Raw genomic sequence first — 15,640 nt, forward strand, 5'->3', positions numbered from 1 at the left:
CATACTGAATATCCATGTTTGCGTTCCACATGGATAAAATAACTGGATTGTAGTCATTTATGTATTTTGATTCGACGCTTCTTCTTAAGTTGTAGGTGTTTTTCAGAGACTTTCTTGTGATGGTATGTCGTACAGCTGACATAAAACTGTTCACTCTTCCTTTGGCTAATACAGGACGTGGAAATCCAAAACGACATTTGGTATAGAACTTATCCTTTGACTTGTACTTTCGTCGACAGTATTTTCCACACCTATGGCTTTGAAATCGTAAGACTTGTTGTTTTAAGTTTTTCTCTTCTCTGCTATTCGGAAGAGCACATGTAGCATAATCTTCAATGAAAGACAAAACAGTTTAATCTGAATCTGTTCCAAATTTGGGGGCGTCCTTGACCCATAACAACATATGTATGTGAGGAGCACCTCTTGCTTGATATTCCTTTCTCCAAAAGAAATCCACAACTTCTCCAAGAGGAGGATTCTTTTTATTGCAGATGAAAGACATCATAGCTTCAAATCTATGATTGAAATATCTGCATACATTGACAGGATCCAAAGAACACAATTCTCTAGGTGTCTTGTATTCTATATTTTTTATATTGGAATTTGCCTCTCGAAGAAATTCAAGTAAATCATCCCAAGCATACTCAGCACAGCTTAGTGTAACAAACCATGTAGGAGTTCCCAAGTTCCGTAGCATGCATTTCAGTTCTCCATGTCGACGGTACCAATATTCATTAGTCCCACGCTGACATGCCATCACATTATTCAACTGAGATTCTAAACGATCATCTCTCTGATGCACTTTAGCCATAAAATCCTTTGCAGTTACATTTTGAAGATGCATTCCAGTTTTTAAAATGTGATTTATTGCATATGAAAGTCCAGACAAGTCACTTTCAAACAGAAGATGAAACATATAAGGGATACATTGTCGAAATCTTGGATCTTCTGCATATAATCTTGTTATCCGATATTCAGATGCAGGAATCTGCACAGGACGTTCATCATATCGTCCACCTTTTCCTGTTGGAAACAACTGCGGGAAACAACGAGCTTCCAAGCTCTCTTCCCATACACTCATGGGACTTCCTGTTGATTTTTTCATTTGAAACAACTCAATTGTATTCCCCATCACCTCTTTGGAATGAAGTGGATGTACACTAATGTTCATAGATCTCTTCACATCTGGACATGTCCACTTTTTTAATTTGTCCACTTAATGTTCCACTAATTTCTGCTAAATCTATTTCTTCTTCTCCAACAAACACATTTCTATAGTACTCATTATTTTTTAACAGATACAATGATGCCTTTTGCACTTTTCTAACATCCACTAACTCTTGCCAGATTTTCTTATTCTTAGTAGGAACACCATTAACTAGAGTGACTAGTGGCTCATTTTCTGCATGATCTACACCAATAGTTTAAAATGTTTTCCTTAAATCTAATGGTAAATACACAACTCTTCCTTTCAATCCTCTTTGCAACTCTGATGGAGGTAATTTACTTGTTTTGGGCTCCATACGAACAATAGCCTGAAACGGGTGAACACATTGTATCAGTTGTATCAGAATAGACTCATACGTATTTAAATCAATCAGCTCTGGAGGAATAGCAACCAACTCTAGATTATTATGAACAGCTCTAGCAGGCATTTTATTCTCATCTAATTTATTATAACAATATTTGCAAATACGCTGCTCACATCCCAAATCAAAACAATCCTCTACCAACAAATAAGTTGCAAATTCCATCCACTTATCATTATCTTCTATTTCACTTTTTAAATACAGATTGACACCCCTAGTCTGATTTTTATAGTGACTTCGCCGACAACAAATACAAGAAACATTTGGTCCTTCACCTGAAATTACCTTAAACTTTGTGATTTCATCCTCAAATTTTTCTGTAATTACAGGTTCTACATTGTCTTCAACATTTTGTTCTACTAATGTGTCAGTTTCTTCACTCTCTTGCTGAGGCCCAAAGTAACAAAACTCAATATCCTCACAGACCTGCTTCACATCTGAAACTGACCCACGTAAAAGAGCACTGTTCAACTCACTTAACTTTAGTGCTGGACTATTTGCATAATACAACCTTCTCACTAACTTCCGCATTTGAGTATGATGTACTGCCAGCATTCTGAAATGGTGAAAAACACTTTCACAAACTTTCCTAGAAAGACAAGCCAGAGAATGACCTTGCAAACCAGTATGTTTTCTCACTCTGCAAGGGTCTAGTCCTTGCAACAGCTTAATCTTTTGTTTTACACTTTTTTTAGTATAGACTCGTAAAAAACGACATAATTTTTCAATAGATTCCTGTCGTACACTACAAACTCTACTGCAATCCCAAGTGTACACAGGGTTTTTAGCACGTCTCCCTAAAACTTCATCAGCTATCACTGCATTTCTTTCAACCATTTTCTCTTTCTCCATTGGACAACCGTCTCTAACCTCATAACCTCTACCACTGGTGTCAACTGCATACAATAATTTTTCACTTAGTGAATAACTCTCTTCATTTAAAGGCTCTGAACTAGAACTGTGTTTCCATTCTCTCAAAAAAACATCACCAAATTTTTGTTTTATTAATAACTCTTTTCCTCCTACTTTTGGACTTCATTACATATATTGGTTTATCTAGTGATCAAATTCTGTTTAACAGTAAAATAAACAGTTTCCTTTTTACTTCAAAAGCCTTTCCCACAATGCTTTCAATATGCTTCTTCTTTTTATAAAATAAAGCTCTCGCAAATTATGCACTACTCTCTTGTAAAATATTTTTGGGCGTAATTCCTTATACTGATTTTGTCTTCTTTTACCATACTTTATCTCCTTTGACTGAACATTTTCCTTTTTTACTTTTCCTCTTATTTTGATTTTTTTTCTTACTTAAAAAATTTTCTGAAGTTGCAGCATTCTCTATATTCTGTTTGCTCCTACAAACATTTTTAATAAATTGCTTCGTGATCTTACCAGAATTTTTTTTCCTTTTAGCCACATTATCTTGTTCATTCAATACTTGTGGTTGATGGTTCTTCAAATAATCCTCCTGTCTCTGTTCTTTCTTTTTTTTTCTGGCATAATTTCTCGTTTTTAACGTTGAAAAACAGTATCTGCAAAAAAGAATCACAAATAAATGTATATTAATAACTTTCAAATTTACAGTATTCCATTACTGTACAAACACATTTTATATAAAAACAGACTAAGAAACTATAGCCCTGAACCACAAGGGTGACGATGATTAAAACACTACATAAATAGTGCATACTACTTTCAAGCAGTTAATGCCCTAAAGCCTACCTCACTAAAAGACTACATGCTAAGTGACTGAATGATTACACTACTAAAAGGAGACACACTGGGCGAGTACCAGGGTGTTTGCTAGAAGTATATGAATACTAACTGGGGAATTGAAGGTGCGAAAGACAACTGTGTAGCTGATTAGGGAACTGAATGCATACTGGATAGGCATTTAAAGCAGTCCATGTGCTAAGGCCCGGCTCACTGCATGAGTACTTGGGTACTGACTGAATGATTAGACTACAGCAAGGAGACTGCCTGGATGAATTTATAAGTGGTAGGCTTTTCGCACAGGGAATGGATTAGTACTTGGTACTGAATGGGTCACTAGAAGAGTGCAAAGGGAGTGACAGGATGTTTGCTGGACTATATGGATACTGACTAGGGAATTGAAAGTGTAAAAGACAAGTCTGTAGGTGGTTAGAAGACTGCATGCATAGTGCATAGGGGTTTGAAGCAGTCCATGTGCTAAGGCCTGCCTCAGTGCATGAATACTTAGACAGTGACTGAATCATTAGAGTGGTGTAAAGAGAGTGTCTTAGTGAATTTATAAGTGTTTGGGTTTTGGCACAGTGAATGGATTAATACATGGTGCTGAATGGGTCACTAGAAGACTGCGAAGGGACTGACAGGGTGTTTCCTAGAAGTGTATGGATACTGACTAGGGAATTGAAGGTGTGAAAACAACTGTGTAGGTGGTTAGAGAACTACATGCATACTGCATAGACATTTGAAGCAGTCTATTTGGTAATGAATGGTTCACAACATAAGTACTTAGAAACTGACTAAATCATCAGACTACTTCTAGGACAGTGCCTGGGATGAAATTTTAAATTTTCAGCTCTGGTGCAGTGAAGACAATACTACATGGTACTGCACTTTAGTGTCAAATCATGACTCATTTTATCAATGCATAAGCAAACACTGGCTTCTAATGCTACTAAAACTTGACAACAGGACAGCTTTTAAAACAGTTATCTGTCAGCAAATACACAATGTTACCAAACGCTTCTCTCACTGTGGTTCCAAAATGCACACAGACTCACAGTGTGATTCTAGACAAGCACCACTATCCCTAGGAGTTTACCAAAACTCATTCACTACAGTGCAAGTGGTAAGGGAACTGCACACAATCTACATATTTCACGACTACACTTTAGTGTCAATGCCTGACTCATTTATTCAACGCATAAGCAATGACTGGCTTCTAATGCTACTAAAACTTGACAACATGACAGGATTTAAAATAGTTATCTGTCAGCAAATAAACAATGTTACCATATGCTTCTCTCACATTGGTTCCCAAAAGCACACAGACTCACAGTGTGATTCTAGACAACAACCACTATCCCTACGAGTTTACCAAACCTTATTTACTGCTATGGAAGTGGTAAGAGAACTGCACACAATGTGCATATTTCAAAAGTGCACTTTTGTATCATTGCTTGACTCATTTAATCAACGCATAAGCAAACACTTTGCTGTTGCTGCTACCGGGGGCACCTGGCCTGAGCGTTGCCGTCATTGCCGCCGAGAGGAGGGAAACTACATCCCCCAGCCTGCCCTGCTCCCCTCATCGCTGGCCTCGCGCCCGGAGGCGCCATAAAACCGCGACAAGTCCGGCGGAGTGGGTGCTTTGCTGGTGCTGCTACCGGGGGCACCTGGCCTGAGCGTTGCCGTCATTGCCGCCGAGAGGAGGGAAACTACATCCCCCAGCCTGCCCTGCTCCCCTCATCGCTGGCCTCGCACCCAGAGGCGCCATAAAACCGCGACAGGTCCGGCGGAGTGGGTGCTTTGCTGGTGCTGCTACCGGGGGCACCTGGCCTGAGCGTTGCCGTCATTGCCGCCGAGAGGAGGGAAATTACATCCCCCAGCCTGCCCTGCTCCCCTCATCGCTGGCCTCACGCCCGGAGGCGCCATAAAACCACGACAGGCCCCGCTTCGCGGGATCGCGCGCGGGCCGTCTGTGGTCGTCAGGGGCAGACAGTGGCAGGGCTGGGCCACCCCCCTTGAATTCCAGTCCATTATATGCCTGCCAGACCTATAGATACACCGATGTGCACGGAACTCTGACTACTGTGGACGCGGCTGCCAAGATTATATTATTTATTCATATCAGCGACGCTATTGACGCCCACGAAGGCCCGTTACTATAAAGATTACCTCTTGTTATATTGTGTGGGTCTGGTCACACCTTCCCTCTACGAAGTGAAGTGAGGTGAGTGCATTTATTCAATCATGGGGAAACGATCTGCTATTTCATCCGCCCAGGGTCCCAGAAGTTCTACCATCATTTCGTCGTCTTTGGATAACATGCTAGAAAATGCTTTCATGTTGGTTACGTCTGAAATAGAAGACACGGAACGGAGACTATCTCTGGGACAAATCACATTGTCTTTACCTACGCTTCATGGGCTTGATAATGATGATCTTATAACCCCTGTACCGTTAACACCAAAAATAATTGTCACCAACCCCATTTACCAGGAGAGTTCATCTGGGACTTTAGGGGCCAATAAGAAAGTTATTACTACTGTTGAAATAGCTGATTCTCAGCAAGAAATTGAAGTCGTCCCCCACATTGCAAACCTGGCTCCAAATTCTAAGACCACTGGGGGAAAAGGAAGAGTGGCAATACAAAAGTGCCTACCGCTAAGGAAACAACCCCCTCGTATTAATAAAAATCAACCAACCCCTCAGAGCATGTGGTTACGAGGGAAAACCACAGCAAACGTGGGGTCAGCTAATGCAAGCACACACTCACATGGCCCAACTATTAGCACTGCGGATTTAACTACCTCCACAGCAGAAACTAATTCCTTGTGTACACAAACTGAGCCAACATTCGTAAATAGTATGCTGGGAAGATCAAACGAGAACCTAATTGACACTATTGTGGACTCCACTTTTAAACAACTGAAAAGTCTAATGGACAAACAGTTTAACCATATTTTTAAACGTCTGGATAGATTGGAGAGTCTAATCAAGAAAGAAGACACCAAAAGAAAAGGGACTATTATTATTGATCAAATTAGGGGTGAACGGTTACTAAAAGATATGGAGGCTATTAACAAGGGTACCTTAGGGGGAAGCGGCACATGCACCATACCTAGCGTAGATAACACATGTGCAAAATACAATGGAAATAAGGAGAGCTTGCCCCGTAACCCAACAATGAGCAATTTGGCTGGTATATTACCCTTGTCAAAAGCACCCGTGACCAATAAACCCTCTCACCACACCCCACTCCCAATAGTAGCCCCTCCCATCCCCTTTGAGATAGCATCTACAAATTCAATGTCACACATTAACCATGAGCCCACTCCCCCCATCCGGACTAAAAATATGCCGATGCGGTACTCAACCTGCCGCCAGAAGCATGTCCTTATGTTTTAATTTTAGCCGGAGTGCCACCCTTGCATGAAAACCAAAGTGAGTCTTGGGATCAACTCAAGAACAAGTGCATTGATTGGCTATCTAAGTTTAAGGGGACGGGTATGGTGATCGCCAATGAAATCCTGATGGTGAGACGGGTGGGATGGGTCGGACCTTCGATTAAAAATATCACGGGTGACTGTATAGTCATGAATTTCAGGTATCCTTCCCTGGTAAAAAGTATATTAAAATGTAACATCATCCATCCTAGTATTGCAACGGCTATAACTTCCTTACCATTGGGCTTCTTTTATAGACCACCCCAAAGAATCCATTACCCTGTTACCCAGATATATCCCGTATACAATCGGTTTGATGTCTTGACTGACTTAGAGGGACAGGATTGACTTTCGAGTAAATTTTCAAATATCTTAGTACAGCCTCGGGAGGTATCAACAGCTAATCAGGTTCCTATCAAATCTAGCCTTACCGAGATTTCTCGAACAGCTTGCTTGGTAGAGCGCTCTTCCTCTTGCACTGTTATTTGTGAACCTACGCCCTCTGATCAACAAATAAAAATACTAAGCTGGTATATTGCCGGCCTAAAATCAAAAATGAACATTGCAGAGCGGACCGAGATGGTCAGCAGCTTTGATGTTTTGATGTTTCAGGAGACATGGAGTACTAGTAGTCTGCTACTTGAGGGTTTTGCTTGTTTCAATAGTACTGCCTCTAGCCCTGAAGCTGGCCGACCCAGCGGGGGCCTATCCACATGGATAAAGATTACTGCAGGAAGTAGCATTAAACCTTTGGGAACAAATAACAGTCATTTTCAGGCTACAATGTACTCGGATGGGATCAAGATATGTTTTATAAACTTTTATAATAATGATTTTAGATCACTGCCAAATAGGAATTTTATCACTTTATTCGATTTTATTGATAACATGTTAGAAGGAAATGGGTCTGGCAAATTGGATGGAATTTGTTTAGGGGGCGATTTCAATGCACATTTGCACAAAAGAATACACAACACCACAGCCATATCTCCCCCGGTAATTCCCTGTAAAAGAGGGGAAGAACTGTTCAATTACTTATCCTCCAGGGATTTAATTAATGTCATGGAAAAAGCTGGTGGAAAACCCGATAGAGATCAACTGCCCACCTTTAGAGGCCGTGGTTGTTCATCGACCATTGATTATGTTTTTATATCATCGGCCCTTGAGAATTGTCTAGTTAAGGCTGAAGTCTTATCAACCAGTCATAGCGACCACAACCCAATCATGACAATCATTAAATCCGCCAATAATTTTATTAAACGAAAAGAAATAGGGGCAAGGGATTTGGTCGCATCCACTGACAAACTCAAAGTAATATGGAAGGGCATAGACAATAAGGCTTTACTCGCGCGGATCATAAAATCCTATCCTCTAACTGTGGAAACGTGTTTGTCTAGCGAAAGCCATGACATAGAGATCATTGAGGCCTTTATTGGGTTATGCATTGGTATTAAACAGGAAATTTCTAAACCTATTAGGCAACTAAGTAAGAATAATAGATGGTTTAACGGGACTTGCTCACGGGCAAATCTGGACCTCCGCAAGGCATTGGCCCAGAAACCCAGGGACACGACTTTGGTTACGGCCTTGAGAGGACGTTATAAAACAGCAATCAAACTACGCACCGATGAGATCCTGAAGGAGAGGTGGGACTCACTTGCACGTACCGCCGCACTTAAAGATGTAACTGGGTTTTGGGGCGAGGTAAAAGCCCTGCGGTCTATGGGATCCAACCTAACTCCCATTAATTGTAATATACCTAGCAAGATATGGGAGGAGCATTTTGCAAAAATATATGCTGCCCCAGTAACATCTATTGATTTTTCCTGCCCAGCCACCAAGGTTGCTATATCCATCTCTGAAGTAGAAGATGCAATTAATCAAAGTGCAGGGAATAAAGCCCCAGGCCCTGATGGTTTATCGATTGATCTTATTAAATCTGAACCTGATTTTTGGTCCCCTTTGCTTTGTAATGTTTTTAATAATCTGTCCAACACTATAATCCCAGAAACCTGGTCAACTAGTATTATCGTACCTATCTTTAAGAAGGACGATAGATCAAACCCCAGTTGTTATCGCCCCATATCCTTAATAGATAACACATTGAAGATCTTGGGTATAGTGATCTTTAACAGAATCAGGCTTTGGGCAGAGGAAAACCAAATTTTACATTCTTGTCAGCTGGGATTTAGGAGTAATGTGGGAACTGTTGAACAATGCTTGAATCTAAATCTTATACTGGGCAAATACACTGTTGCCAAAAAAGTGCCTTTGTACTTGGGCTTTATGGATTTATCGTCAGCGTTTGACTTTGTAAATCGATCAAAATTATGGGAGATTCTTTTAAATTATGGATTAGACGAGACACTCATCTATTTTCTGGCACATTTGCACAGAGACCTAAAAGCTTGTGTTAGGATAAATAATGAAGGTGAGGTCTCCAGGGACATTTTAATCGGCAGGGGGGTGAGACAAGGCTGCGTCTTGGCCCCCCTACTTTTTATTCTTTATATAAATGAACTAAATAAATCCCTGTCTAAATTTACAAGCGATGTGCCGAAAATTAATGGTAAGTTACTTCCAGTACTCCTATACGCTGACGATGCGGTATTGATGGGCCGCACACCTAAAGCACTTCGCACTTTAATTATGGGTTTTGTTTCTTTTATGGCTGGTCTGGACCTGTGCACCAATTTTAAAAAGTCATATATTATGTCCTGTGGGCCCAATAAATATCGTATTAATCATATAGTAACAGGAGATAATATTCTAAAAAGCACTAGCACTTTCCCGTACCTGGGTTTGACCTTTTCAGACTCCGGTCCATGGTCAGCACATGCAGCCTATGGTAGAAATAAACTTGCCAAGGCAGTCAACTCCATTATTAGCTTACGACAGCCAAAGAGGGCTGAGGTTATGATGCCCCTAATACAGATCTATAAATCACAATGCCTACCTACCGCAACATATGGCGCCGAGGTGTGGGGGTATACAAATTGTAGTGGCATTCAAACAGAAGAAAACAGATTCTGTAGAAAGGTTTTGGGGGCACAAATTTCATCGCCCACTTATATATGCCATAAAGAGTTAAATCTGTATTATGTTGAGGACTTTATTAAATCTCGGCCAGCCTTGTTCTGGCTGAAGATATGGCAAAACCCGGCTGCAATTTTAACACAGGAAATAATTAATGACTGCCTTAAATGTGATAGGGGCAGCTCTATACCTTGGCTTAATGCTGTCAAGAACAGTTTAGCTAGTGTAGAAATGGAACATATCTTTTTCCACCGATTAAATATAGAGGGCATAAACATTAAGACCATGAGAGAGGCATTAAATGACTCATCCCGAAGGGAAAGAGAACACTCAGAGCTTCATAAACCATCAATAACTAGATATATTTCTATCTCGTCATGTCCTGGTTACAAAAAAGACACGCTACAGGAATACCTTAAGAAAAACATTGGAAGATGGAATAGGAGCTTGCTCTTTCGCCTTAGGGATGGATGCATAAAATATTCGCTCTGCTTCCCACTTGGTTTTAATAAAAATTTAGAGCATCTGCTCTGCCCATGTGGAAATGGCCAAAAACAAACAATTTTACATTTCCTGCTTTTTTGCAATTTCTACATTAGATACACCAAACAGTATTTGATTCCTTATTTCAAATTACATGCCACCACTGATTACAAAATGGCATACAATGAAATATTACGGTTAGGAAGCGACGTGAAGATCCTTAGAGTAAGCTCATTCTTGCAATCTGCGGTACGTTCACGGAAAACGATGGACATCTTATAGACTGTATTCTATATGACGCCTCTATTTATCCAACTTATCGCCTATAGTTTACTCATCTGCACATTGATATAGTCAGGCTGTTGTACGTATAGTGCATATATTGGAATTGTTAGCACTTTATTGCCAGTTTGCACAACCTTTTTCATACTGACAAGATTGTTTGGACAAGTTTTCATCCGTTTTTACCCAGTGATGATAATCTGCATCAAAAAGACATTTTTATTCATTTTTGGATTGCTGTTTGCACAAAATATCATAGTTGATGATGTTTATAAGTTATGCACACTGATTTCATTTGCACCCATTGCTATTTTTGCACCTTCGCCTATGTCATTAGTAATATCACCATGGAATCGATTGTTTTGATTGCTGTTTTTATGCTTGCATTTTATATCTTATTGGTGGTGATGATTTGTACTTTTATGGATATTTTTATCCTAATAAAGACCATTTTGACTTTTGATAAGCAAACACTGGCTTCTCATGCTACTAAAACTTGACAACATGACAGGTTTTAAAAGAGTTATTTGTCAGCAAATACAAGATATTACTAAATGCTTCTCTCACAGTGGTTCCCAAATGCACACAGGCTCTCTGTGTGATTCTAGACAAACAACACCATCCCTTGCACTATACCAAAACACATTTCTTCATCTACAAGGAGTACTACATTTTAATGCAGAAACATAACTCATTTCACAAATTCATAAACAATGACTGGTTTCTAATTATACCAAAATATAAAAACTGCATAGTTACCTGTCTACAAACACATGAAAAAAACAAATTCTTATCACAAAATGGTTTCTACATGCACAAACACTGTCAATAAGATTGTAGAGAAAAAAAGTACTCCCTACACTTTAGCAGAAGAAATACATTGGTCTGATTAAAATAAAAATAGTCTACATACATCCCCTCACAATTAAATAACTCACCTTTCAAGAGGTTTTGTAGATTAAGAAGTATATCAGTCACACACCAGATATCAGTCACACACCAGATTTTCTTATACAGAATCTCTGCACTGTGCACCTGTCAGCAGAACCAAAGAATGGTAAAGTTTCCCTCTCATTTTCCACACATATACATGTAAACATCAAATCACATTCCTTCCCACATAAATTCAAAAGCAAACACACATTTCTATTGGTTAAACATTTCAACCCTTTCCAAATGACAAACTTCAACCCTTCCCCCAATCTGCCTTCTGCCCGTTACCATAGAAACAGGTCATGGAACACTGTACTGAGCACACAGGTCGCAAGTTCAGCACACATAATGTTGCTAATCAAAACAGTAAGTGTGCTTGACTTCTCAACATATCTGCTTATCATATATAATGTTCCTTTCAGGCACTTTTTGTTAACCAATAAGAATCATGCGTTTAAAAAACAGAAACATGCACCCTACCTTTCAGTGTAGAAGGTTATTAAACAACCAATGATTTCTTGTCTTTTTTCAAAATTGCATCTTAGCCACCATTTTAGAAACATCTTACTTTCCAAACTGCCATTTCATTTACAGAGACCATCTGAGTGCATCCAGACCTCCTTACAAGATGCTTACAGTGTGGATTGTGGGACACAGCTACATTTTCTGGAGCCAAAGGTATGCAGAAACTAAGGCATTCGCAAAGACCTAGGTTTGCCAAATGTAGACATTAAATGGATTGGACAGAGAGGGTTAAAGTGGCACCAATTGATGCCATTGGTGAAATCCTTTATGCAAATCCAACATCCTGACATCATAATAGTGCACTTTGGTGGCAATGACCTAGGCACTTTGACTGGGGTAGGTCTGGAAATGCTTATGAAGGACACCTTTGCACAACTGATTTCACTTTTCCCTAAAACTGCCTTTGTGTATTCTAACATATGCCAAAGGCAGAAATGGAACTGGTCCGATCATTTTTGTCCACAGATTGAGAAAGCTAGGAAACATGTGAATAAATCAGTTTCCGCTTTTCTCCAAAACTACAGAATGGGGTCCATTTACAATAACAATCTGCGCTTTCATATGCAAGAGATGTATAGGAGAGATGGAGTACACTTTACTGATGAAGGAAACAGAGTCTTCCTCAACAACTTTAGACTCTGTATAGGTACTTACTTATAAGTACCAAAAACTCTCAATGAACACAACGGCTCTTTTTAGAGCCACTCAAGAACAAAACACTTAAGCTTAATCTTTATCTCCCAACAATTTCATTTTTTTCCCTTGGATCCGCGAACCCACCGCGAGAGGATCCGTGCATCCAACGCGATAGGATGCGCGCACCATGCGCGCATTTCGCCGTTTAAAAAAAAAAAAAAAAGGGGGGGCCCCAGGGGGTCCTTCTGGGACCCCCTAAGCACCTCTAGAGGGTCAGAGTATTTCCACTCTGCCCCTTTATATGTTTGACACACTTATTCCCCTTGCCTCTTCAGCCTCGCTTCAACCGAGGCAGAAAATGGCCGCCAACAGTTCCTGGTTTCGAATGTAGAGAGACACTCGACAGCCAATTAGCATTCAGCGCGCGATCGGGAGGGTGCGCGCTCGGTTCGGGGAGGGTGCGCTTACGGTGCGGGTAGGGTCCGCGGATCCTCCCCGGCCATAGATATCACTAACTTTTTTACCCTAATTTTCTCAGGAACTACTGAACAGATTCACACCATATATGCAAAAGGCACGAGTCCGAACTGAGGACTACCTCTATGCCAAATTTGGTGTCATTCCGTTCAGCGGTTCGGGCTGTAGCAGCGACAACAGATCCTATGAGAAATTGCATGGGGAAAACGCGTTTTGGGACCCCCCTTTTTTCTCGGCCCCCGCTTAACGGATCACCGCATAACTTTCAGGGTAGGAGCGGAGCGGAGCTGGCCAAAAGTTTGGAAAATTTCGCGAGGATTCGTCAACCGGTGCCAACGTTATTCCAAATAAAATGTTGCGGATTTCCTATGGAAAATAGGTCCTAACTATCTACTGGCGACTGCCAGTAGATGATTATATATATATATATATATATATATATATATATATATATATATAATATAAGGCTGGACCCTGAGAGATGGGGTCTCCAGGGCTGAAATCGGCCTTGTGGGGGGGCCACGTGACCTCTCAAAAAGGCCCATCCCTGGGGGCTGAGAATGGCCCAGGGAAGAGGGGCCATGCAGCCACCCTCCCTTAAAATATTTTTTTTAAATATGAAAACCTCTGGAAAGTCACCGCAGGCCACGTCCCCCACACCACCACTCTGCAAACGCACCTCCTTGTGCAGTGGTGGCTGGGGGAAAGAGTCTTCTTGTCTGCTAAGGGTCCTTGTGGTACAAGAATCCCTTTAGTTACCTCCAGTAGGTCCCAGACAGTGGGACTGCTGAGAGGACTTGGAGGCCACGGTACCTTTCTCAACCACTCTGCAAATGCACCTACTGGTGCACTGCTGGTTGGGGAAGGAATTCCACTTTACTCCTGAGGGCCTCAGGACTAAACTGAACTTCTTCCTTCAAACAGTAGTGCACAGGAGGCGCGTTTGCAGAGTGGTCGTGAAAGGGGTCGTGGCCTCTGAATACCTTGCAGCAATCCAGCTGAGTGGGTCTTAGAGGAGGTAACAGGAGAGGTAGTTGGCCCCCTAAGGACATCCTTGGGGATGAACTACCCTTCCTGCTACTTTCAGTAAGTCCCACAGAGTGGAATTGCTAAAAGGTCTTTGGAGGCCAAGCCTCCTTTCTCCAACACTCTGCAAACGTGGCTCCAGGCGCAATACTAGATGGGGGATAAAGTCCACCTTACTCCTCAAGGACCTTGGGGGCCAAGAAGCCCTCCTCGTAACTCCTGTAAGTCATACACAGCGGGATTCCTGCAAGCTAGTCGGAGGCCCACCCCCTGCCTCTCGACTCTGCAAGCGCAACTACTTCTTAAAAACCTAAAAATGCACTGAAAAAAACAAAGGTTACAGGGACGTTATAGTTAGGTAATGGAATTTTAAAAAAGCTAGAAATTAACAGAAAAAAACAAAAGGTTACAGAGATGTTAAAGTTGGGCTCAGGGTTCACTCGTACAAAACCCATGAAATTCAGCAGTTATAGTTACCTGGGCTAACTACAACTCATGCCCACAATGCACTGCTTAGGACATTGCATACGCCCCCATTGAAGGACAGGGACTCTAAGCCCCAGAGCACCATCGCCGCACCGTCCATTTCGCGCCCGGAGGTGCATGAAAAGCTGAGTCGGGCCCATTTGCGCCCGTCAGCGGCCGTTAGAGGCTGGGCTGAGCCAGGTCCCTTGGTTTTCTTCTGGATTCTTTTGGATTCCTGGATTATTGAATATAGTTTTGCTGGTGTCCTACAAAGGCGAAGGTTAAAGTACTGCGATTATCATCCCTTACTGCCTTTTATGTGACTCCTATATCTATATACTTAGGTCACCTCTGGCATACTGCTGATAGTTCATCTAAGCTAAGTGAGTGTGTAATTTGCTCTTCCTGACCTAACAAGGTGCTTGCACCCCAGTCTTCACAAGACCAGAGATTCTAGTCCTATTAATTATGGTCAAAAGGAAGACGGCTCCAGGGGGCGCTACTGGGGGCAATTCGGTAGCGACCATCGATTCCTTCCTAACTAGGGCAGCAAATGTTATATTGAAAGAGATCGCTCTGACTGAGAGAAGACTCTCTCTGGAGACTGGGAAACCTATTCAGTATCTTACTGCAGTGAAAAATGGTTGAGTGGCAGGGGTTGCTGGGGCTACCTCTAGTCTGGGCCTTTACAGCCCACCTGCACCTGTGCTTCCACCTAAGGTGGTCCCCACTGTTGACCCAGCTATATCCACAGCAGGAGATGATTCAATTCCGGACTGCCCCCCCCCCCCGCCCCCCTCCCCAACAGGAAGAGAACTGGTTGCAAAAGAGCTCCTCGGAAGACATCATTGGTTACGGCTTTATCACCGGCCAAGACTAATTTTGAACAACTGCTAGATACTCTTTTCTCCAGGCTGAAATTAATGACAAATGAATTCATTGCACCTATATGACAAAAGCTGGAGGGCATTGAGGTGAGGTTTATTAATACTCTTCTTTCTATGATCAACAATCATTCTAAAGGGATAGAGA

The sequence above is a fragment of the Triturus cristatus genome, chromosome 3_2 (genome assembly GCF_964204655.1).
Source record: "Triturus cristatus chromosome 3_2, aTriCri1.1, whole genome shotgun sequence".
Taxonomy (NCBI): Eukaryota; Metazoa; Chordata; class Amphibia; order Caudata; family Salamandridae; genus Triturus; species Triturus cristatus.